A 26,964-nucleotide genomic window follows, 5' to 3' on the forward strand; every position below is an offset into this window, starting at 1 on the left:
ACATTATGGGTAAATGTCCCGAGGTTTGACCTATGATTTTGTTACTTTTTTCATAATAATGTGCCTTTCTGGTAAATTACTGGCAAGGCATTAAGGACTGTGAAGTTAGATAATAATGACTGACATTCGTATTTCATGATTAATAACCCTCATAACATTCATACTCCTGATTACGCCATTATTCTATCAATGTTCTGACTTTGTCTGGGGTATATTTAATATTTTCCCTATTTGTATTTCATGTACTATGCCTTTGTCCAGCTGTCTTATTCTGAAAGGTTGGAAGGTATGGTTACCATCTTGGTTGTACGCATGTCCATCCATGATAATCGCCTACATGGCACTGATATAAGTCTCTACGTCTTCCCCCAATGGTTTACACAATATCCAGTAGATGGGTTCAACCTTTTTGGAGAATATAGGCGTGTGCTATACCCACATAGGTATATTGATCACTCCCATGGGGCAGACCTAATAAATCTGTGCCAACCAACACCTAGGCCCATTTCTGCATACCCATGATTCCCACACCTGACACCCCTCCACAGTACTCATTAGACGTATTTAATGTGAGCGATAATAAAGTATGAAGACACTTTTAAGCACTCTCCACTCTCCGGATATCGGGTCGTACATCATATATTCTATCGACCTATGTGTTATTACCCTTGCACCTGCTACTGTTGCATGTACAGCTATATCATAGTTGCAGCTGTGACTTCTTTGCATCAGTGATTATTGTACACACTTAGTACGGGATCAGTTTTTGGGGTCCTGCAAAGGACACCTATATTCATGTTTAAAGTGTAGAACTTACAGGTCTCTCACACTGAGACTTCCTGGGCAATGGTTTGGAAAGCAGCAGTGTATTCACCTTTCATGCATGTCTGTCTGTCTATCCATAATAGCTATACCATGACCTATTTATGTATATGTGTTATATCTGTAAGGACATATGTTTGTTTGTTGTGTATATATCTATTAATGTATCGTGTGTGTATAGATATATATATGTACATATATACATATAAGTCCATATATGTCTGTACATTCCTCATTTCATAAATTTCTTTGGTTTAAGTCTGTGGATATATGTGTATACACAGATATATATATCCATATCATACCTTTCAACTGTACAGATTTTCACAGAATTTACAGATGTTTGCCTCTTATCTTTGGTCCATTTTTCATAAACTTGTGGCTATCTGGCAAATTAGTGGCATATCATTAAAGACTGACATTGGAAAATAATGACAAGCATTTGAGGTTACGACTTCATACCCTTCAGAGAATCCATGTTAGTGAAACACCTGTTATTCTATCCACTTTCTATGTTTGTTAGGGCAATATTTGGGAATTGTCCCTATTTGTACCAGTTGTTTTCATGGCTTTGTCCGGTTTCTTACTTTACGGGGTTAACTGGTATGAGCCATATATATATAACGTGGAGAAAACAGCATTCATTTGCTATGCTGTGAGCGGATTACACATGCGCAGGCGCACTTGCATATCCTTATTGTGGGTTACATATGTTTAATAAATATTTGTGCTTACGTGGCCTTTCCTAATTGTGACCGTAACAGTTACATATCTGTATTCCAGTTTATGGACATATGCAAAACACACGTTCACCTTTACATATTTAAATGTGTTTACAGCACAAATGCATTCATTACCCTTTAAACTTATATGTGCTGTGGTCGTAGTTCAACCGGGACTGCATTCACGTTGGCTGGATGCTGGAATCACTATTCTATTGGTGTTCTGCCTCATTGATATGCATACCCAGAGTACTTAGCTACATCAACATATGCCTCATCGCTTCACTTACAACACAGGCATCCATTCTCCTGCTGGGAAAAATGAGGTACTACATATTACTCATTCCCAATTGCCTACTGCTGTGGACCCCAGCCGCATAGTTAATCACTCCAAGGATATGCAGAACACCAAGGCTTATAGTCCTGGCACATACAGGCCTTTGATTGTCAGGGTGTTCATGTAGTGATCTGGGTTTAGGCTTGTCCGCTTGGTGAACGGAACTTCCCTGGCTGAGTTCAAATGTCAGATGAAGCACATGGACAGGGAGTTTCTCCCTATTATGAATTTTTACCTGTGTTTACAGATACAGGTGTTTGGGCACCTGTCAGCAGCTTATTCTGTTGACAATACATATTATGGGTGGGGTTGTTACAGTCCATACTCCAAGGTGAGGGGTGTTCCCATTCACATTTGACTATTTCCTGTATTCAGTCATACGAGGATTATTATTTTGGACTTGAAGTGACTACAGGTATGCAGTTGTACATTACACAAATGTGAAAGGTTGCTACTGTAAATATGTACAGAGTGGACCTCTGTAATACGCTGTGTTCTGGCACAGCAGTAGCTAATCATTAAAGACTGAAGTCAGAACGTGATGACAGACAGTTGGGTTTCAGACTTCATACTCTTCAGGACATTAATGACAATGTGCAAACTGTTATTCTATCAAATTTCTATGTTTCTAAGCACTATCTTTGCAAATTGTCCCTACTTTTTGGCCTTTGTCTCACTTTTATTCATGGCTCTGTCCAGATATCTTGCCCACACAGGTTGACAGGTATGGTCGGTCACGCCTGCACACAGTAAGTGTCCCTCACACTTGATCAGGGTTATCCTGTTTACGTCAGTGTCTTCATCACCCTTATGCCATTTGCCACTATGTGAATGTGTGCAATATATTCTCCCGCCTATTCGTGTCGGGACATATGCGTCACGGGAAGGTGTTTTATCCTGGGTAGTAGGTTATGCATGACCACTTAGGGCTGGACAGTGTCATGGACCTCTACTGCACATTCTGACTTGTGTCCAGATATCTACAAGATTGGACATCGTGTCTTCATACCCATTCTGCTATTTACACAGGTTAGTTATCCCATGAGGGATATCCCAAAAATTTGACAAGACCAAAACAAGACATATTCCAAAGATTTTTCTGGCTTTACGAAAATGTGCAGGGGGTTTTACATGCAAGGGATACATGGTTTGCAATCCTGAAACTGCCTAGGGTGACACTACCTACTACATATGCGTAGGGGTCACTATGTGTAGCTGTGTCTGCAACGAACCAGTAGGCCAAGTATGGCTGGATTTGGTGGACGTTCTTGTATGGGAGCGGGTTGTGTGATGTGGAGGGGATGCTGGGTAGGCCATTATGCATCCAGGTGTGTTGCATTTGTTATGACCAGTTCCATCAGGACCAATCTGTGGGTATGTCACGGTGACATATCTATACATTTGTATCGCACATTTCCATATTTATATGTTTGTGGGATTGTGTTCTACACTATGGCCTGTCTGCTTGTCTTGCAGCTGTTTCTACATGTGTTTGTGTTTCTTTCAGCTTCACCCGCTGCTCCCTCATACACCTCCGGTTCACCTTTTCTGCATACGACACAGTATCACCTTGGAGGATATTACCATTACCCATCCACCCCTCACACACAAATTCTTCACACCCCATAGATCACTACTTTGGTTGTTGGCCCATGACACGGCCAGAGTAACACAATGAATACCCTACATGTGTCAGGTACCTTTATGGTTGTGTGGACTACCCTGCCATGTTTGCTTTCCACATGCTATACCTCACGCACATAGGTACACGCCCATACTTAACTTTCATTACTTGGTTGGTATACCCGGGTACTACCCATTTGACTGTGTCACATACAAGTTCGGCTTATACCGCTGACTTCCGGATTTTGCCAGCCTGTTGTACTCATTGGTAGGATGGCACCTTTTCCTATGTCCAAGCTATTCCTTACACATATCCGACTGTTGTGGACAATGCCTCCCCACAGTCGACTGTAGGGTTTCCACCTTTTCAATTGGCCACAATATGACATTTGCGGTGAACACATCACATTTTACAGGCCGACACATACCCATGGTCAGTTCGGCAGATAGAACTTACAATTCTTGCCTATATCTAAGCTTATTCTTGTAGCATTTTGGTGGCATATTCTGCTTCTTATGACATTTATGTAATATACATACAGAGAAACTGTTTAATACAACTATTACATAACGTCTAAGGAATAATTATGTCCTATAATCTCTGGACATTTGCCATTTTTACAAGTTTGTGTCAGGACACATCTGCCCACAGAGGGACTGTCGCTCACAAACTGGGACAGGTGGTAATCTTAGTCGACGTTACGGATCATACTGTTCCTTTTGGCCTACATGTGTCCTTATTGTTGTAGCTGTTTATATGCTCCTTCTGTTTCGTTTACATGCATATTCTATTTCCTATCACATTTGGTATGTGAAATACGGACATACCTTTTGTATGTGAATATTACATGCCTTGTGGGATATGATTCGGACATACGTTCGCTAAATATATCTACATTTCTTCTCGTGTATTTTGTTATGGACACATCTGCCTTGCTATGTACCCTCCCTCACATTATGGGTCAGCTGATGACCCTCTCTATTGGGCTGGACGTACCTACTGGTGGTGCGCTAACATATGATGCGTTTCACTTCCACATGGTATAGCTATCTACACTACGTTGGACTACGGGCACACAGTTTTCCATGTCATTTGTTCAAGGGTTAGGGACCCATTATTCCCTACCGTGCATTTGTGTTTGCTTCTTCATTTTCTGTTTGCAGGAACTATCTTGCATGCTTTGCATACATTTCAGTATCCATGACACTGATAGGTGTGATTACTATTGCAGGCGGAATATAATATTCAGCAATTTAGGTTGCTCATCGACAGCCGACATTGACACGCCTCCGTGTGCAACTTTGATACACCCCATGCACTCACGCACATTTCCTATGCATGTGGCTGTGGTGGCTGTGCGCCTTCATTAATATGCATATGGTGCTACTACTCCATGTATATGCCACACGGCTGGTGCAAACCTTACGCCGGCCTTGCGCCGAGCTTCATGAATCCCAGGGAGAATCACTTATAAAATGGGGTCTCAACATTTCAAATAGTTACCTAGAATTGTTGCTATTTATTGATTTATTTTTCATTTTTAATAATAAATATTATCAACAAGAGTCAGATGTTGCAATGTCTGCAACTGCTGCACTTAGTTTAGCCAATATAGTCTTGAAGTGCTTTGAACAAGAATTTCTACCCCAGGTTCATTTTTATGAACAGATTAGATTAAACTTTATGAAATAATTGTTGATGTAAAAGATTTGTTGATGACTTTTTTATATGGGAAATTTATTTAGAATAAATACATTTATTTATTAAAACTTTAAATGTGGCTACCGATTTTTTTATTTTTTGTGCATTTTACTGTAAGGTCTGTGGGAGACTTTGTTAACTATTTAGATGTAAATATTTAGAAGAATATGCTTGAACATAAGTTTTATAGTAATACATCTATATCTATCTATATTTGTCTCTCTCTCTCTCTCTCTCTCTATATATATATATATATATATATATATATTAATATTTTATTAATAAATATTTACATTTTAGCAATAATCATCCTTATTTTATAAAAATATGATATAGTCACAGGCAAACTATGTAAGCATTAAAGTTGATTACACATAAAACTTTCTTTAATAAGCTGAACTAGATAATTCAAATTTTTGTTGAAGGTGTACAACTGTGACTGTTAGGAACAAGTTGCTAATGAAATTAAACAGCAAAGAAAAAAGTTTCCACCAATATTATTAAAAGGGATGAAACAGAAGAATGTTAATAGTGGAGATAAAATTATATATTATATAAATATCTTATATACGCTTGTTTCTTAGAATGAAAGGTGTCATTTTCTATTATTATTTAATGTCATGAAGGCGTGACTGAGGTATTTTACATAAAGGAATATTACTAGTTGCGTGTATTTTTAATTGACATTCATGTGATTTATTTATGTGTATTTAATGTAACACAGCGAATGTTTTAAGTCAGTTTGATGAAGTAAATGTAAATTGAAGAACAAAAGCTTTAATAAACATATATTTGTTGATTCTTTCTGGTTCATAGTGTTTTTGTTGCAATATTTTCAGTTACTTACGTTGCTGTTCCATTTGACTCGTGAGTTCTTTATTGTGTTAAATGCCTTGGCCAGGTTGAGATAGGTAGTATGCACCATTCTGCCCTCGCCCCTTACTTTGGTGACTTTCTTAAAGAAGTCCAGCAGGCTGCAAGACTTGCCCTTGACAAACCCAAACAGATTTGGGTCTAATGTTTGGAGGTTACCTATGTCATTTAGGATATTCACGATTATTCATAATAAAACTTTCTTTAATAAGCTGTTTAACTGTTGTAGGCTACACACTCAAGTGTGATAGCCATTTCTGTGCATTTAAAGTGTTTTTTTTTTTAATTGTATCTGCTTTATTTTCTGAAAAAAAAACAAAAAAAGAAAAAAAATACTTGTTTTCCCGCCTTTCTAAGCTAGTTTAGTCTAGTTTTTAGGTTAGTGCTGGATTCAGGGCTGTGTTACAAGTTTCTATGTTTGCCCATACCTTACTTGGATAGAAGGAAGTTTCTCTGTTCACTGTGAGACAGGGAGCTTTGAGCAGCCTATATGTCCCTGGAGGAGTGGTTTCAGCCCAGAAATTAGTAGTTTATTGACCATTTTGGGCTAATTTCTATTTCTTTTATTTCCCTGCTATAAAACCCACATTTGCACGGTTGTTGTGCTACTATACAGCTCAGCAAGCTCCTGCCTGGTGCCCTGCAGAGTTCTACAGCAGCAGAGAGACAAAAGAGAGACTTTGGAGTGATTAAGTATCATTTTTCTGCATTTTCTTACTGCCTTTAGCTAATTCCACCTGAAACACCATTTTCCAGAGTTTCTGAGATTTAAAAAGCTTGTTTCAGCTACATATTGTACTTATGTTACTGCCTGCACTTTAACAATGTTTTTGTGTTTAAATTACCTGTTTAACTGTTGTAGGCTACACACGCAAGTGTGATAGCCATTTATGTGCATTTAAAGGATTTTTTGATTGTATCTGCTTTATTTTCTGTAAAAAAAAACAAAAAAACAAAAAAAATGTACTTATTTTCCTGCCTTTCTAAGCTAGTTTAGTCCAGTTTTCAGGTTAGTGCTGAATTCAGGGCTGTGTTACAAGTTTCTGTGTTTGCCCATACCTTACTTGGATAGAAGAAAGTTTCTCTGTTCGCTGTGAGAGAGGGAGCTTTGAGCAGCCTATCTGTCACTGGAAGAGCGGTTTCAGCCCAGAAATTAGTAGTTTATTGGCCATTTTGGGCTAATTTCTATCTCTTTCATTTCCCTGCTAAAAATCCCGCATTTCAGCGGTTTTGCATGCCGGGCAGCACCTGTTAGCTAGGGTATAACTATTCCCTGTTCCACAAAGTCTACTCTTCAAGTTTTCCCTTGGAACTAGACAAACTTTCAACTTAAGCACGCAAATCATTCACTTCTCATCCCGGCACTTGCCCAAAACTCATAGCACGCACTAATAAACCTTAGCACTAGACCCTCCCTATACTGTAGAGAAGGGCAAGGCTCTTTATTCGACCTTACCAGCCAATCAGTAAAACAGTTCACTGTATCTATCCAAGCATGTCCAAAGGGCAGTTTCAGGTGTACTCTCCAGTCCAGCTAGGGAATCTGGGCATTTTGAGGCAATGTTACAATTGCCTCATGTACACAGACAACCCTCTCATCCTTCCACCAAACAGTAATACATGCGAGAGATGCAATTATACAGCCAAACTGGAGGCTAAGCTCTCTCAACCCAAGACTGGACCAGACAGTCAAGAGGAGAAGGGAATTACTTGCATCACACCACCAATCTCACATAGACCTATGAAACCAGCACTGGCAAAAAACACATGTAAATACACAAAAACATACTTGGAGGCTCTAAATAAAAATCTGCAAAAGCAACAGAGACCTCCAAAGCAGATATCCAAGCAACCTCCATCCCCCAACATAAACCATGAAACACATACTTCACAAAACCAGTGTGCCACACAATCACAGCCCTTAAGGCAAAATAACATACCCAGCACACTAGTAATAGGTGACTCTATAGTCAGGCACACTGACGTCCCACTCACTAGGCTGAACAAGGAGAAGGTTATTGTTAGTTGCCTGTCAGGTGCCAGGATCCGCCACATAACACAAGCACTCAGGTCACTCCAGAACAAGTACAAATATGACTCTGTCATTGTCCATGTTGGTGTGAATGACCTGAGCCATACCTCCCTGTACTACATGAAAAGAGACATGGAGGAACTCTCTGATCATGTAGCCCAGGCTGGTATGACCCTGACCCTGAGTAGCATCCTGCCCTCACCAAGAATGATATCACGGTATAGAGAAAAAAATATATCAATTTCACCAATCGGCTAAGCTTCTGGTGTCATTCAAAGGGGATCCAGTGTCTGTCAGCCTGGGATGACATGTTCGACAAGCCACGCTGCTTTGCTAGAGATGGCTTGCACCTGTCACCCTTAGGCTTTCAAATACTGGCCAAGGCTCTTGCCAACTCCATAGTGCCTTTTTTAGGCAAGGCTCAAAAGACAAACCCACCACTGTAAATAGCACAAGTAACAAAAAACTGAGGGTAATGCTGCTCAATGCCAGAAGTCTAAACCTCAAAATGCACACACTCAAGACACTCATCAGTATGGAGAAAATCAATATATGTGCAGTAACATAAATGTGGTTTAAGGCTCCAGAGAGCACCCTAGCACTACCAGGCTACAATTCATACCATACATTTTGGCCACAAAACCCAGACCGAAATACAAAAGGTGGGGTAGTATCCATTTTCATCAAGGATACCCACACCTCCAGGTTAGTGGCACAGCACAATGCTTCAGAGATCATCCACGTGCAACTAACAATGGGCAAAACTGCTATTCAAATTATAGCTTGCTACAGATCACCCACCATGTCCCAGGACCCCCACTCCGCATTCCTGGAAACAGTGGGAAACATAAAGGTCCTACCAAACACCCTGATATTGGGTGATTTCAATTACCCAAACATTAACTGGGAGAACTACTCAAGTACGAACTCCCTTGCCCAACATTTCCTAGAATTTATAAACTCAAACACCCTAGATCAACTGGTCAACACCCCCACCAGAGGTGACAACATATTGGACCTGGTCATCACCAACATGGGCGACCGGTGTTCCATACTGGAGGTCAACCCCTCGCTGGTTAGATCTGACCATAAACTAATTACTCTGGATATACACATTCCGCCACCACTCCTGGTCAATGAAACCACCGTGAAAACTTTTCAAAAGCAAACTTCACGTTACTTAAGACCAAGGTGGGAAGTTTCAAAGCCCCCATGCTAAAGGATAATGCTGTCCAAGCTGCAAAATCCTTTACTAATGCACTCTACAGGCACCTACAAGAATGCATAGATTGTGCTATCCCAAACAAAACCAAGACTCACTACTCCAAGAAAAGGAAACCAGTCTGGTGGACCCCTGCAATAAACAAGCTATATAATAGAAGGAGGAAACTAGTACAGAAACGAGTAAAATCCCAAGAAGGGAAGACATACCTGATCAGTATCAGCATGAAACTACATTCTCTCATAAAATCATCCAAGGCTAGCTTCGAAAGAAAAATTGCCATGGACTCCAAAGATAACCACAAGGCATTCTTTAGCTATGTCAAGAATCTAAGTGGCAATTCTCAGATCTGTTTGGAGTTAGTGCAGAATGGCACAAAATACATTGAACTGACAGATATAGCCAACATCCTGACAGACAGGTTCAGTGCAAACTTCACCCCCCTCTCACCCCCAAAAGGGCCCATAACTATACCAGAAGAATGTAGTGCCCCTGAAATCACAGACACTCAGATTAAAACAGCCCTCTCCAAAGCCAAAAACACAGCATCAATGAGACCGGACAGTGTCCCAGGCTGTGTCCTACATGAGCTCAAAGATTAACTAACCCCACACCTAAACACACTGTTTAAACTCAGCCTCTCTACAGGCTACGTGCTCACAGATTGGCGCACAGCAATGATTATTCCACTCCACAAAGGTGGAGCCACAACAGACCCAGGGAACTATCACCCTATAAGCCTGATTAGCTTAGTCTGCAAAGCTATGGAGTGCATCATCATGGATCTTATTAGCAGAGACATTGGAAACCTTCAAACACTGGACCATACCCAATTCAGCTTTGTTAAGGGCAGATCATGCCTCCTAAACCTGGTGGATTTCTTTGAGACAGCTGCCAAGTCTATAGAAGAGGGAAAGGTAGTCCAAACAGTCTAACTAGACCTTGCAAGGGCCTTCGACACCATTCCCCACTCAGGTATTATAGACAAGTTCACTAGCCTGAACATAAACCCCTACATCATGAGATGGATTGCCAACTGGCAAATGGACAGCATCCACATGGTAAGAGTTGCAGGAGTGAGGTCTGACTCTAAACCGTTTACAAGTGGCATTCCCCAGAGCTCAGTCCTAGGACCCCTCCTGTTCGGCACATACTTCTCAGAGGTACAGGCAAGCACAGGAGGAATATGGTTGACCAAGTTCACAGACCACTGCAAACTAGGGGCTATAACTGACTCTCTGGCTGACACAGACATCCTCCAAAAGGGTCTCACTGAGATAGATACCTGGTGTCAAAACCATGCCCTCAAGCTAAATGCTAAAAAGTGCATAGTCATCCCCTTTGGAAAAAACAAAGAACCCACAAACTACCACATAGGTGGTAGCCCCCTAAATACGGAAGACGTAATAAGGGATCTGGGGACCAAAGTAGATAGTAACCTCTCCTTTGATAATCACATTGCCAAAGTGGTTAGAAAATCCTTCTATGTGGCCCACCTAATCACAAAAGGGTTTGCATCCAGATTGAAAGAGGTCATTGGGCCCCTCTACACATCACTCATCAGACTCATCATAAAGTACAATGCCCCATTTGGGATGTATCTTACAAGACACCTGCAACAACTGGAAAGATGACAGAAGTACCCCACCAAGAGGATCATTGGCCTCAAGCAGATGCTCTATGCAGCTGGACTGAAGAAACTCCAGCTGTACTCGGTTGCATACCGCCTACTCAGAGGTGATCTCTGTCTGACATACAAGGCCATGTCCAACCCAGAATTGATGGACATGCTCAACCTAAAGAAAACCATATCCCCTCGTGTCACATGCTCCAGGGATCTAAACCTCACCACAACAATAAATAGGACGTGCTGGAGAGATTCCTGTCCCAGAGACTTCCTATGCTCTGGAACAAGATTCCAATCTACATTAGGCAGAGCTCCTCACTAATCCTCTTCAAGAGAAACCTTGACGAGTGGATGGGAAACAGAAAGTTTACCCCAAGGATCACTTCAATGGCTTTGTTGGACAGAGGCACAGTGAACTAATCTAAGGGGGTGGCGAAAACCAACACATTCTGGCTAGGCTTATAAATGCCTTCGGGCAGATAGCCTAGTACCTACCTATGAACCTATGAACCTATTCTTTTAATAGCTATACATATCACTCTAGTCAGGCTTGTGATTGATAATTCCCCAGGTCTGCGGATAACCATTACAATCCTCAATTCATTTGGCAAAAAGCTGTTTGGAGGCTCTGAGTAAGTAGTGTTTCCAATGGACCCGATAGTTCATGTTTCATACTACTGAGGAAGAGACTGCTATGTCTCTATACCACATATCCCATGACCAGTAAACTACTACTTTTGGGTGCAGCAGTTTACGCAAATACAGGGCAAGTTTTATGAACCCTTCCAATTTTCATTGCAGTTCCACATTGAAAGAGTATTTTTCACATTCAGTGTTAAGAATTTTTTAACCGATCCATGGCAAATACTGAATCAAAGTAATTCATCAAAAGAAGTTTTTATATGTGGATAGTAAAATGTGTTATCCAGCCTGTGGGCTTTATAGTAGCATGTGGTGAGCTTAGATTTATAAGCAGAACAGATGTTTGTCAGGATAAGTGAAGCATATAGTAGTGTTGGAAGAAGGTGGGTTGCTGCTTGTCTGTGAAATACTGTTTGACCCTATTGATGAAGCCAAAAGCCAGCAAGAAGAAAAACAAATCCAAATGAGACAACCACTTTATTCGAGCTGAGGGCTTTCCTTTCCACTAAAGAGACTTCATCAGAGCAATGTGCACACAACACCCAGCCTTTTATATACCCTCCCCAATTAATCAATTAGAACTTTAATGAGAATCAATTAAAAGCAAAAAACCCACATTGATTGATGAAGAAAAGTTTTTGAGTTTTATTAATAGCTTGTAGTATATGGTTGCCAAACTTATGGATGGCATCAGTTATCACTCCTAGTAGGCTGGTGTAGCTTATTGGCCTATTAGTTCTTTGAAAGTGGAGAGATTTTTTTTTTTTTTTGCTGTTCTCAAAGATCTCTGCAGATGGTCATTGCAGCCGTGAGATTAAAAGGCACTTGCTTTTTGGATGAAAGACTAAGACAAATATGGATAAGACTGTTAGCAGCAAGTCTGGCAGTTGGCATAGAGGGTTAAGATTGTGAGCTGCATCTCCTGTGGTCCAGAGTTTGGTACTCTTAACCTTCACTTGCCTATGTGTGACATTGAGCAAATCACTTAGCCAGACAGTGCTTGGGGGAAACTGCGAATTTAGACCAGGCTGCTGATTGGTTCCACTGGGATGCAAGCCTAGTAACTACCTATGACCTTAAGACATCACTTTGTCACAAAAGTACATGCTATGGTTTTCCAGTAAAATATATGTCTGTGAGAGATGGACTGCAGGTCAAGCTATGCACTGGAGAACTGATGCTTTTGAACTGTGCTACTGGACAGAATTTTTGAGAATTCCATGGACTGCAATAAGATCAAATCAGTCAATACTTAAGGAAATAAACCAATACTGTTCATGGAAAAGCCTAATAGTAGAAATAAAACTCACAGACTTTGACCACAAAATATGAAGTTCACACTGATGCTGAGAAAGACCGAATGCAAAAGAAGAAGAAAAAGGGGAAGATGGACACTAAGATGGATAGACAATGGTACTAAAACAAAGAATATGATTTTTTAAGAACTAAAAGAAACAGTTTAACAGGCAGACATAGTATGTTAATATCTTTGAGGTCAGAAAGAAGATTTGAGCTTGACTAAATGTCTAAATAACAAAAACAACAACTGTTTCAGTTATTGTGTTGCTGCATGATGTAATGGGAAATGCATGCTTCTGGTTAAGAAACTGTTTTGGGGTGAAGAGCATAAGTGTAGTTTTGTTGGGATGAGGAATAATTGAAAAGATTCAGTGGCAGTGATGGAGCTCTGAGTAATCTCCTGAAGATTGGTTGGGTAGGGTCAAAACAGAGCAGATTAAGTGTTAAATCATCACCATCCTGTACTCAACTGGAAAGTTATTGTCACTGTGATGTTTATTTGTGAAAATCTTATGGCCAAGTATAGAGCCTTTGGGAACTCCAGCAGAGACTGCTTGGAATGGTAAAAGATCTTGTTGTCATTTTGGTGACTGGAAAGATAGCTGTGGAAACACTACCAGTTTCACTGCACTAAGAAGGGTCATTGTATCTGAAAGCTTTGCTGCTATTTTAAATACTGCTGTTTGGCATTTCTACAGTCCACATTTTTTCTTTGGTGTTTCTACATTTTTTCATGGACCTGATTAGCTCAGTGTTGGTCTGTTTTGGCTGTTACATAGGTAGCTGTAGAACCAGGAAACAGAAGAAAGACTGAGGCCATAAGAGGTAAGTTCAGAGAGAAATTTTTGGTGGCTACTGCGGAGAATACTTTGGATATGTCAAAGAAAAGTGAGGAGACTGAATTGCTTTGATTTTTTTTTTAGTTAATAATGTAAATTAAATTAAGAGCAGTTGTAGTGGTGTAGTTGGGTTGGAAAACAGTGCTAGGTTTTGGAGATGAGATTGTTATTAGTTAGGATTGTATGACCTGGATATGAATGCACTTCTGTTATTATTTTTGAAAGAGGTGATAGGGTTACACCTAATTCAAGCCAAATTAAGTCTTTTTTGCAGGTTTTACTGAATGGCTTGCTTGTGTGACCTTTGATCCTTTTTTTGCTTAAGGCTTATTTAAACAATCCCATGTTGGTTTGTGACTTGACAGTGCAGTTGCCTGGTAATAGAAGATTTATTTCAAATTATATTTTATTTTTTACTACTGTTTTTTCACTAATTGTAGGAAGAAAGGGATAGCTTGTAGGCAAGAATTACTTTGATTTATATTTTGATTTAACTTGAATGTTCACTGTTTTGTTGTTAGAAAGGGTTAGATAACAGACAGGCAAATTCTAACAATCCCAAGGGGCCTAGTCAGCAATGAACTCACAGAGACTGAAGAGAGGACAATCCAGAGCTTATCCAAACTATCATTTTTTGGTTTACAATTTACTGATATTTAATTTTAAAAAAGTGTGACTAAATGATAGTGAGCAGAAGCTCCAGTGTGCATTTGTGTGGGTTGCAAATGAATTCCAGCTTTTGTGTGACCTTCACAACTGGTGTGGTCAGCGCAATGACTTTATTCTACTTAATTTAACATATAGTTTGCGTGATTTTTCTCATAGAAGTTGATTTAAAATCTATGTGAATTCTGCGGTAACTGATTTTGATAATCCTTTTCTTTTATAATTTTTTATTCATTTGCAGGTGAAACTGTATTCCTTAAATACGCATACCATTAATAATTTGCTAAAGCAGAGGTATCACAGTGTACTAAATGCTATGTATACTTAAAGGTTCACACTTGTTAACACTGGCGATTTGTGTTCCTCATGTCCAACGTTGGATGATTTGCTTGCCATTATTAGTTGTAAATCTAGACTTACTGATGACAGTTATGCTTGTGGAATTTGAACTGTTGTTACATATATTAATAGCTAGACTGATTCATTAAATAATGCTAGCCAAAGAGTGGATAGCATTTAGGAAAGGAAGTGACTATTTTTAGTCAAGATCACTCAAATCCTATTGAGCAAGTTAACAGCACCCACAACTTTGGAATTCTAGATACAGGTATTCAGCAAATTGAGAATTTAGAACATACAGAAGAAAATAAAAAAGGAAGAAATTTATAACAAATAACAAGAGAATGCATACTAAAAAATTTGACACTGCTCTGTTATGTAACACACAGATTACAGGAATGATAACATTTTTCTACCAGAAAACCTTCAGTCTACAGAAAAAAGCATAATCTTTCTAAATGAGAAGGTAGAAAAAAACAGTCAAGGGGCAGGTGAAAAGGAAGAAATCAAAATTGAACATGCAAGGATTGCAGAATATTACCGTAAGAAAAAAGACAAATACAGAAGTTGATAACATGGCTCAAGCTGCAGATGTACAAAGCCTGCATGATGAGAAATGCATGTTCACAAATGTAATAAACAATGAAAACAGTGAGATTAATAAGATTAATGGTTCATAGGTTGCAGATGTACAAAGCCTGCATGATGAGAAATGTATGTTCACAAATGTAATAAACAATGAAAACAGTGAGATTAATAAGATTAATGGTTCATAGGTTCATCTGCCCTAGGGCATTTATAATCCTAGCCAGAGTGTGTTTGGCTTTCGCCACCCATTTTAAATGAATTTTGCTATGCCCTTTTTCGAGGTTAGTATACTGTGCCTCTGTCTAGCAGTGACACAGAAGTGATACCCGGGGTAAACCTACGATCTCCCATCCACTCATCAAGATTCCTCTTGAAGAGAGTCAATGAGGGAATCTGCCTAACCTGGACTGGGATTTTATTCCAGAGTGAAGGGAGCCTCTGGGTTATGAATCTGTCCCTCCAGCATGTCCTATTTATTTCAGTGCTGAGGTTCAAGTCTCTCGAGCACGTAGCTTGATGGGATTTGGATTTTCTGAGGTGCAGCATGTCCATTAATTCCGGGTTGGACATGGCTTTATACGTCAGAAACAGATCGCCTCTGAGCAGGCAGTATGCCACTGAGTAGAGCTGGAGTTTCTTTAACCGGGCAGCATATGGCATCTGTTTGAGCCCTTTGATCCTCTTGGTGAAGTACTTTTGGGGTCTTTCCAGTTGCTGCAGATGTCTGGTAAGGTACATCCCAAAAGGGGCATTGTACTCAATTATGGGCCTGATGAGGGATGAGTAAAGAGGCACAATGACCTCCCCTGATCTAGATGTGAATCCCTTCATGATTAGGTGGGCTATATAAAATGTTTTTCTAACCACTTTGGCCACGTGGTTGTCAAATGAGAGATTGCTATCAACTTGGGTCCCCAGGTCCCTAATGACTTCTTCTGTACTTAATGGATTACCACCTATGTGGTAATTTGTGGGCACTTTGTTTTTGCCAAAGGGGATGACTATACACTTTTTGGCGTTTAGCTTGAGGCCATGGCTCTGGCACCAGTTGTCTGTTTCTATGAGGCCCTTTTGGAGGATGCTTGTGTCGGCTGGAGAGTTGATTATGGCGCCCAGTTTGCAGTCATCTGCGAACTTGGTCAGCCACAGTCCTTCCGTGTTGGCCTGTACCAAGTTCGCAATATATACCGAACAAGAGAGGTCCCAGGACTGAGCCTTGTGGGATGCCACTTGTAACTGGTTTGGAGTCTGACATGGCTCCAGCAATTCTAACCATGTGGGTTCTGTCCTTGAGCCAGTTTGCAACCCATATAGTGACATAGGGGTTTATATTTAAGCTGGTGAGCTTATCTATAATGCCCAAGTGGGGTATTGTATCAAAGGCTTTTGCGAGGTCCAGGTAGGCTGTGTGGACCACCTTCCCCTCGTCAATGGCCTTGGTGACTGTTTCAAAGAAATCAACCAGGTTTAAGAGGCAGGATCTGCCCTTAACAAAGCCAAACTGGGTAGGATCCAGTGTCTGTAGGTCTCCAATATCTTTATTTGTGAGATCCATGATGATCCTTTCCATAGCTTTGCAGACCAAGCTAGTCAGGCTTATGGGGCGATAGTTTCCAGGATCCGTTGAGGCACCGCCTTTGTGGAGAGGGACCACTGTTGCTGTACGCCACTCTTTGGGTACATATCCTGTAGTAAGGCTAAGAGTGAACAGTAGTTTTATGTTTGGGTTTAGCTCTTCTTGGAGTTCATGTAGGACGCAGCCCGGGACACCATCTGGTCCCATTGATGCTGTGTTTTTTGCTTTGGAGAGGGTGGCTCTTACCTGAGCATTTGAGATGTCAGGGGGACAGCACTCTGTTGGGATAGATATTTGCCCTTTTGGTGGGGGGGGGAGTTTGCACTGAACCTGTCAGCTAGGATGTTGGCAATGTCTGTGGGCTCGGTGTATTTTTTGTCATTTTGGACTAATTCTGAGCATATCTGGGAATTCCCACCCAGGTTCCTAACATAACTAAAGAAAGCCTTGTGATTATCCTTAGTGTCCTGTGCAATTTTTCTCTCTAAGCTGGCCTTAGACGATTTTATGAGTGCCCGTAGTTTTTTGCTAATACTGATCAGAGATGCCTTCCCTTTTTGGGATTTTGCTCTATCATGTACTAGCTTCCTCCTTCTATTGTATAGTTTGTTTATGGCTGGGGTCCACCAGACAGGACGTCTGCCTTTGGAGGATTGGGTCTTGGTTTTATTTGGGATTGCATGATCCATGCATTCCTGAAGGTGTTCATAGAATGCATTTATAAAGGATTCTGCGGTCTGGGCCGTATTTTCCACAGGCCCGGGGGTTTTGAAGGATTCTGCCTCGGTTTTAAGGTGTGTGAAATTTTCTTTAGAGAAGTTTTTCACTGTGGTTTTCTGGACAGGGGGTGGGGTCAGGATGTGAATATCCAGTGAGATTAGTTTATGGTCTGATCTTACCAGTGAGGGATACACTTCAGGTCTGGAGCATAGTGTCCCCATGTTGGTGATGATCAGGTCCAGTATGTTTTCCCCTCTTGTGGGAGTAGTAACAAGTTGCTCCATAGCATTTGAGTTTATAAATTCTAGGAACCTTTGGGCTAGGGTGTTGGAGCTAGAGTAATGCTCCCAGTCTATGTTTGGGTAGTTGAAGTCACCCAATATAATGGTGTTTGGAGAGACCTTCATATTTTCTAGTATTCTCAGGAAGACCAAGTGGGGTTCCTGTGTTTGGGAGGGTGGTCTGTAGCAGGCTATAAACTGAAAGGCAGTTTTACCCACTGTTAGTTGCACATGGATAGTCTCTGATGCTTCGTGCTATGCCACCAACCTGGAGGTGTGGGTATCTTTGATGAATATTGATACTCCCCCCTCCTTTTGTGGTTCAGTCCAAGTTTTGGGGCTGAAAAGCATGGTATGAGGTATAACCTGGTAGTGCTGGGGTGCTCTCAGGAACCTTGAACCAGGTTTCTGTTACTGCACAGACATCGATGTTCTCCATGCTAAGGAGAGTTTCGAGTGCATGCATCTTGAGGTTTAGACTTCTGGCGTTGAGTAGCATTACTCTTAGTTTCTTATCCCTTGTGATACCTATGAAGGTGGATTTGTCTTTTGAGCCTTGCCTAAAAAAGGCACTATGGGGGTAGCAAGAGCCTTTGCCAATATCTGAAAGCCCAGGGGTGACAGGTGCAAGCCGTCCCTAGCGAAGCATCGTGGCTTGTCAAGCATGTCATCCCAGGCTGACAGGCATTGGATCCCCTTTGAATGACACCAATACTTAAGCCAATTGTTGAAATTGATCATCTTGTCTTCATATTGTGGCATCATTCTTGGTGAGGGTAAGATGCTACTCAAGGTCAGGGTCATACCGGCCTGGGCTACATGCTCAAAGAGCTCCTCTATGCCTCTTTTCATGTAGTCCAGGGAGGTACATCTCAGGTCATTCACACCTGCATGGACAATGACTGAGTCATATTTGTACTTGCCTTGGAGTGACCTGAGTGCTTGTGTTATGTGGCGGATCCTAGCGCCCGACAGGCATCTCACCGTGACCTTCTCCTTGTTCAGCCTGGTGAGCGGGACATCAGTGTGCCTGACGATAGAGTCACCTATTACAAGTGTATCAGGTATGTTGTTTAGCCTTAAGGGCTGTGACTGTTCGGCACACTGGCTTTGTGAGCTATGTGTTGCATGTGTTTTGTTTTGGGGTAGCGGTTGCTTGGGTGTCTGCTTTGGAGGTCTCTGCTGCTTAGGCAGATTTTTATTTAGAGCCTCCGAGTATGTTTTTGTGTGTTTATGTGTTTGGTTTGTTGTCGTGGTAGGTCTATGTGAGACTGGAATTATAGTGAGTGTGGTTTCCTTCTCCTCCTGACTGGTTACGCCAGTACTGAGTTGAGAGAGCTTAGCCTCCAGTTTGGCTATATGGTTGCATCTCTCACATGTGTTGGAATTTGTTGGGAGGAGGAGAGGGTTGTCTGTGTACATGAGGCAGTTGTAACATTGCCTCAAGATTCCCAGATTCACCAGCTGGACCGGAGAGGAGATTGACAACTGACCTTTGGACATGCTAGAATAGTATTGGGAATTCCTTTATAATTGAAAAAACGGCCAGTGGGGAACAAGGTACTCAAGGGGAGTTTGTGAGGGTGTAGTGCTTTTAATAATTTTTTAGAGCTGACTTATATAATTTGCTTTGGTGAGCAAGTGCCAGGTAACTTAAATGCAATGTGTTACAGGTAACTTAAATGCAAAAACGTCAAACAGTAACTTTCTTTCAAGTGAAACAAGGAAATAAGTACAGTAAGCAATGCAGATATCACTAGGGATCCACAGAAGTGCTAAAAGGCTGCGTTTTAGGTGGAATTAGCGTTTCAGGGACATAAACAAACAACAAGCATACAAACAAAGCTAGATTCAGCAGACCTGGATCTAGTCTATGCTACAGCAAACAAGGTGTACCAATTTCAGTAAGAAACAGGTAGAATATGCAGGCACTATAAGCCTTTAACTAGAAATTCCCAGCTCAGAAGGGCAGAGTCCAGCCTCTCCTCCCACAAGAGTGCAGACCGCAATCCTTCTTAATGTAAAATAACTGGCCTAAAGCCCAAGTGCTTAAACCAGAACTAATACACTTTTAGAATAACAGACACTGAGCCCTCAATCAGCAGTTCCCAACTTAGAAGGATGTAAGCTACCTGTCCTGCCACCACAGTGCAGGCCACAAACCTTCCTAATGTAAAACAACTGGTCTGAAGCCCAAGTGCTTAATCCAAAAGACTTAGAAATGATAGCTACATTTTATTCAAGTTACTACCAAGCAGTAATAAATACAACTGAATACTTTAAAGAATGCCTGGATTAGTGCTCAAGTTATACAAACAAAGCTAGATTCAGCAGGCCTGGATCTAGTCTATGCTACAGCAAACAAGGTGTACCAATTTCAGTAAGAAACAGTTAGAATATGCAGGCACTATAAGCCTTTAACTAGAAATTCCCAGCTCAGAAGGGCAGAGTCCAGCCTCTCCTCCCACAAGAGTGCAGACCGCGATCCTTCTTAATGTAAAATAACTGGCCTGAAGCCCAAGTGCTTAAACCAGAACTAATACACTTTTAGAATAACAGACACTGAGCCCTCAATCAGCAGTTCCCAACTTAGAAGGATGTAAGCTACCTGTTCTGCCACTACAGTGCAGACCACAAACCTTCTTAATGTAAAACTGGTCTGAAGCCCAGGTGCTTAAACTAAAAGGCTTAGAGTGAGTTACACCAAGCAGTAATAAATACAATTGAGTACTTTTAAGATGACGCAAAAGCAAAATAAAGTAGGAAAAAACACAAATATAGTAAAAGCAGATAATTTTTTTTTTTTTTTGAAAGATCATTTGAAGATCATTCCTTTCTAACAATTGATAGATTAGATATCATTGAATTAAATGCTAAAGATTCTTCAAATCTGGTCAGAAAAGATATTCTTGTAATTAGAGATGCAGTTATTAGAAGAAATGAAACTTAAATTTGCAAAGAAAATAATGAACATTGAATAGTGTTATGTTTGCTGTGAGCAGAAATAGAGGATGTGAGAAAGGCCTGAGAATGCCTTAATGTAAGGAAGTATGGATCTATTATTATTCATGTTGGTACAGATTATCTCATCCATAAGGACTGTCTAACTATCAGTCGAGTACTTAAGCCTTCTTAGATGGCATAGCTTGTACAGGAGTTAGGACAAATTTTCACAACTTGTATATAAAAAGGAGAGTCAGGTCACCATTAATGAAAATATTTTTTGGGTAAATGCCTACATGAAAAAATGTCCCATTTTAAGAAATGGAAATATGTAGAGCATTTGTGCCTAAATTTGGGCACTCATATCTTTAGATAGGATGATGTGCACTTGTCAAGATCAGGGAAGATAATTTTTGCAGCAGATATTTTGCAATATTTGACAAACAAAAGACACGATTTTTGCCATTTAAAATTTAACATTCACAGATAGCAACATTTCATGCATCTCTTGATGGTTCTTAATGCTAGGAGCATTAATAATAAAGATTTTTATGGGAACATTTCCTATTTTACCACAAGGTTGATGTTGTTATTGTTTGTGTAACATGGTTAAAAAACAATGACTGGAAAACAGTTCTGTCAGGGTATACATATTTTTTCCTGCAATAGACATTCTAAAAACTCAGGTGGAGATGTTATAACAGGAATTAAAGATTGTTATGAGCCCTGTGATTGTTACATGTTCAATGATAACACCAATACTGAAGATTGTGTAACTGTGAGATTAAAGACAACCCTGGAACATATAACAATTGTTGGAGTGTATAGACCACTAAAGTCAAGTGCTAATGACCTAAAGGAATTCATACATTTCTTGCATGAAACACAAGTGGGAGGAAGAAGAATAGTGACTAGGGACTTAAATTTACCAGAAATAGACTAGAATAATATTGAGTTCACAACATCAGTTAGGAAATTATTTACAACGTATGTTCAGGAAGAAAAATTGCTTCATATCATAAAAAGCCTCCCTGAGAATTGAACATACTAGGCATTCCATTTGTTCCTAAAACAATTACTGTTACTGCATGCCAAGTTTTACCACCATCATGTGCAGTGATTATAAAGTTATGAAGGTTAATTTATTGGTAGATAATTCTGCCAAACTGAAATATAAACCAATGCACAGAAGGTTAATTACAGATTATATGGAAGCAAAACAGTCACTGTGTCAAACTAATTGGAGAGATGCATTCAATGGAAAAACTACAGAAGGAATGTGGAAAGTTTTGAAAAAGAATTTGTTTAAATGCAAAAAAAAGAAAAAAAGAAAAAAAAAATCAAAACATGTTTTGTTAAAATCAGGGTCTAGGCATACAGTGTCAGGTGGATATATTTCCATATTTCCTTAAGGACAAGATACTTGATTAAGGTGAGAAACAAAAAATATAAGAAATGGAAAAGAGGTCGAACTATGACTTTGAAATATGAAATAAAGCAGCCGGGCAGACAAATTAGACATAGTGTGAGACAAGGTTAAGAAACAGAGTGTGAGACAAGATTAAGAACAAATTGAAAAAAATTTATATGAAGACATTGAGCATAATAGGAAACCATTTCATAGATACATAAAATGTGGTAGGAGTAAAGACATAAATTGATAAACTGCGTGTAGATTCTAAAATGTATTCCCAGATACAATAAATATAGATAAATTTACAAAATCTTATGCAAAGCAGTTTAGCTCCACACAGGGGATTATAAATTGTCCTAGTGAAATCCAGATAACCTCATAATCTGAAATCAAATTACATTTTATATGTACACATATATATATATATATATATATATATATATATATATATATTTTTTTTTTGCTCAGGTAATTTTTTATTTTCAGAGGACAAATATCTTAATTAAAACTTACATTATAATTTAAATTTGTCAATTTAAATAACTATATACAGTATTTACATTCAGTCTGTTATAAATAAAAAGAAGCCAAAATGATTATAAACAAAGATGATAAGTCAAATTACACAATTATCAGAGAGAGACTGGATTCATTTGCAGAGTTTCAATCAAGGGCAACATTTTTCTCCAAGGATTGTTTACTAATGGCTTAGGGTAGATTCTGAGTTCTTTGGTTTTGGTCTCCATCAATTCTGTTTTCTTTAGTAGAAATAACAAGTCTTGCATAGAAGGTGCAATACTGGAGCTCCATTTCTTGGTTATACATCTCCTAGCTGTTGCTAGTATTGTCCATAATAAGTAAAAGTTTCTTTTATTCAAGTAAGGTCCTTCATTTACATTTAATAAAATTAGAGCTTTAGAGAGAACAAAGGAGTCTGTAAATATAGCCTGCAAAAAGTTATTAATGTCTTTTCAATATCTTTTTATAGCAGTACCATCATAAAAATGTGAATCCAGTTAGCTTTACATGTCTGTTGGCACCTCCAACATAACACATTTCTGTTGGCGCTAATTTTTGCAGTTTTGTCTGGTGTTCAAAAAGCTCTATGAAGAAACTTCTGGTTAAATGTTCTCCAATACTATGAATTGGATGTGAGTTTGACAGAGCAAAATGTTGGTTTTATTTTCTACTGATAAACATAGAGGTTGTCGCTTTGTGTTATATTGCCAGTAATATTGTTAATCTGGCATTAGAAAGATTAAAAATAAACTTTTATGCTGGTTCAACAAAGCATTTACACAACCTTTCTATGAAGATTAAAATGCATTCTGGAAATAATAACATTGTTAATGTCGTACATGAGGAGGAAAAAGGTTCTGGATATAAGTGATATTCCTTTTTTTTCTCAAATATATTTTTTTTATTTTCAATTAAAATAATATTTACATAATATTTTTAAATATCATTTTAAACAACTATATGCAATATTTACAATAGCCTGACTTTCAATTATATACACTGTATGATATTAAATATAGAATTAACAGATCAGTTATCAGAGATACACTATTGATTATTGCAGAGTGTCCAACAAAGATATAACTTTCTTCCAAGGATTATTTACCAATGGCCTGGGATAGATTTGTTCTTTGATTTTTATTTCTATCAATGCAGTTGTCTTCAGTAAAGAGTAGAATTCTTCCCAGGTCAGGGGTGTATTTGAATTCCACCTTCTGGTTACGCATTTCCTAGACATAGCAAGTATTGTCCATAACAAATACATATTTGTCTTATTCGGGTAGGGACCTTCATTTACATTTAGAATTATCAATACTTTAGTTAAGGTAAAGGATTCATTAAATAAAGCTTGTAAAATGATTGATTCCATTCCAATATGATTTAATTGTATTACATTCATAAAAATATGAATCCAGTCTGCTTTATTTGACATTTCACACCTCCAACAAAAACCATTTGTAGTAGTACTGATCTTTTTAATTCTATCTGGTGTTAAAAATGCTCTATGTAAGTATTTCCAGTTAAATATTTTCCAGTACTGTGTGTTAGAGGTGTAATTAACTTATAGTAAGATGTTAGTTTTAATTTCTTCTATTAACTGCAATGACAGCCTTTTTGTTAAGAACTGCCAGTATGATAGTTTGGTAATTGTTTTATATGTTATTAACTCTTTATATAGATTTGAAATGGAATTTTTCTTTTCACAACTGTTATATATAAATTCATACAGAAAACTTATTAGATTTGAAATATCTTTAAATGAGGAATTATTAATTAATCTGCATAAATCTTGAGTGTACATTAGAATACTTTGTAAGGTTAACCAGTCCTGTGTTGGAATATTGTAAGCAGTCTTCATCATATGTATTAGGCAAACATGTAATTTATTTACACATTGAAACCAGCATAAGAATCCATTTTGTTCCCAGGAAGTTATTGTTTCCCTATATATTTTGTGAGGAAAGTTTTTAGTGATGGTAAATGGGGTTAAAAGTTCAAACCAGAGTTTTAGATCTATGTTTGCATTGATAAGTTTCCTAAAGGAATTGATGTAATGATTAATCAGTCTTGTTTTAGAAGGTTTTGTTATATTTTATTGTATACGTATGCATAGTATGTACCAGGGTTTGTTTGATTTGTCTACTATTAAATTTTTTTAACAGATTAAATTTATTTGTTAATATAGCCATTGTTAATTCTTTTCAGTTGACAAAATAATTTGGGTTTATCCAGTCTTTTGTAGTTTTAAGCACAGATGCTTTTATATATGTTTCTATTTCTGGGAAGTTCAATCCTCCTTGTTTCCAGGGTCTAATGTAATGAGTTAGAGCATCTCTATTCTTTTAGGGAAAATTTTATTAAACATGAGTTTATTTTTTTTAAGAATGCATCTTTCAGGAATTTACTGTATTGCTAATGCTACATATAGTATTTTTGGCAATAAGACCATTTTTATTAATTGCAATCTGTCTTCAAAAGTTAATAGATAGATAGATGGATAGATAGATAGATAGATAGATTAGATAGATTAGTACTAGGTTAACTGCCCTTGCGAGCCATTTTAAGCCTAGCCAATTATTCCTTGTGAGACTCAAACCCTGCACCTTGTGTTTGTCAGGCAAACACCTTAACCATTAGGCCACCCTCCCAACCCTTTTCTATATATATTTTTATTGTTTCAATAATGTTTTTATAATTTATTAATATTGTTTTGTTTATATTTTTGCATAATAATTTAGCGTAAGTTCTTGTTTTCCTTTGATGAATTTATCTGTAACTTGTAGTTATTTTTTTCGTATTTAAAAATAGTAATTTTGATTTTGATCTATTAAAGTGTAGACCTGAGATCTTATAACATTTCTCCATTACTTCTTCTAGCTCTCCTAATGACTCTCTGGAGTTTGATAGGGTTTATAAAATATCATCAGCAAAAAGCATTATATTAGATATGTACTGGTCATAGACTTCTATTCCTTTTATTCTTGGATTATTGCGTATTATTTCTGCAAGTATTTCTATAGCCAAAGCAAATAAAATAGGAGAAAGGGGGCATCCTTGTTTAATACCTTTTGTTATATGGATAGATTCTGAGGTGAAAGGACCTAATTTAATGTAGGCTAAGTTATTAATATATATGTTTTTTAGTAATAAGATGAAGGGAGGAGGAAATTCAAATAATGCTAAAGTTTTAAATAGATATTCCCAGTTTGATTATTATTAATTGTCTTTGAAAGTGGGATTTTCATTCTGTTAGCTACGTGAATATTTTGTAATCATTATTCAGTAATGATATAGGTCTGTATGAGGTGCAAAGGTCTGATGGTTTATTATCTTTTAGAATTGGTGTTATGAGTGAATATTTCCATGAGGGTGGTATTTTTGCTTCTGACTGGACTTCTAGCAAAGTTTTATGAAAAAGGGAGATTACTGTTCAAGGGAAGAGTTTGTAAATTTCCATAAGTATACCATCTATCCCTGGAGCTTTGTTAGATTTACTTTATTTTATCTTGTCAACAATTTCTTTGTATGGTATAGGTTTTTGTAGGTCTGGTTTTAAGTTTCGGGATTTTTTTTATATTGATAAGGTTTGTATCTAAGTTTATTTGGTTGGTATCTAAATCTTCTTTTTTGAAGTGTTCCATATAATGGAACCGAAATGCTTCAAGGATGTCTCCTATATCTGATACTTTTTTCCCTTTCTTTTCATGATATGTTCTACTAATGTTATTTGCTTTAGATTGTATTGTAATTCTTGTAGATAAGTTATGTAGATATCTGGGGTAGGTGGCTAATGAGTTTATTTTTAATTTTTCCAAGGCTGGACAAGTTTTGTGTGTTAGAATTTCATTATATTTTTTATTTAATTCCTCTATTTCTTTTTTGACTTCTGGACAATTCTGATTTTTTTTTAGATTTTGCTATCAAGAGTTTGGTTTGCAAGTCTAATGATTCAGATTCCCACTCTCTAACTTTGTTTTTGTACCAGCTAAGGGTCTTACCAAATAAATATGCTTTTAATGAGTCCCAAACCATGACTCTACTGATTTCTGTTGTATTATTAATTTCAAGAAATAATTGTAGTTCTGACAACATCCAGGGTCTGAATTCTTTAATTTTCATGATATATGATGGAATTCTAGTTGAAAGGATTAAAGGTTTAAACTCTATTTGGAGCTTCA

The sequence above is a fragment of the Protopterus annectens genome, chromosome 1.part1, assembly GCF_019279795.1.
Source record: "Protopterus annectens isolate FY-2018-M chromosome 1.part1, PAN1.0, whole genome shotgun sequence".
NCBI classification, from domain to species: domain Eukaryota; kingdom Metazoa; phylum Chordata; order Ceratodontiformes; family Protopteridae; genus Protopterus; species Protopterus annectens.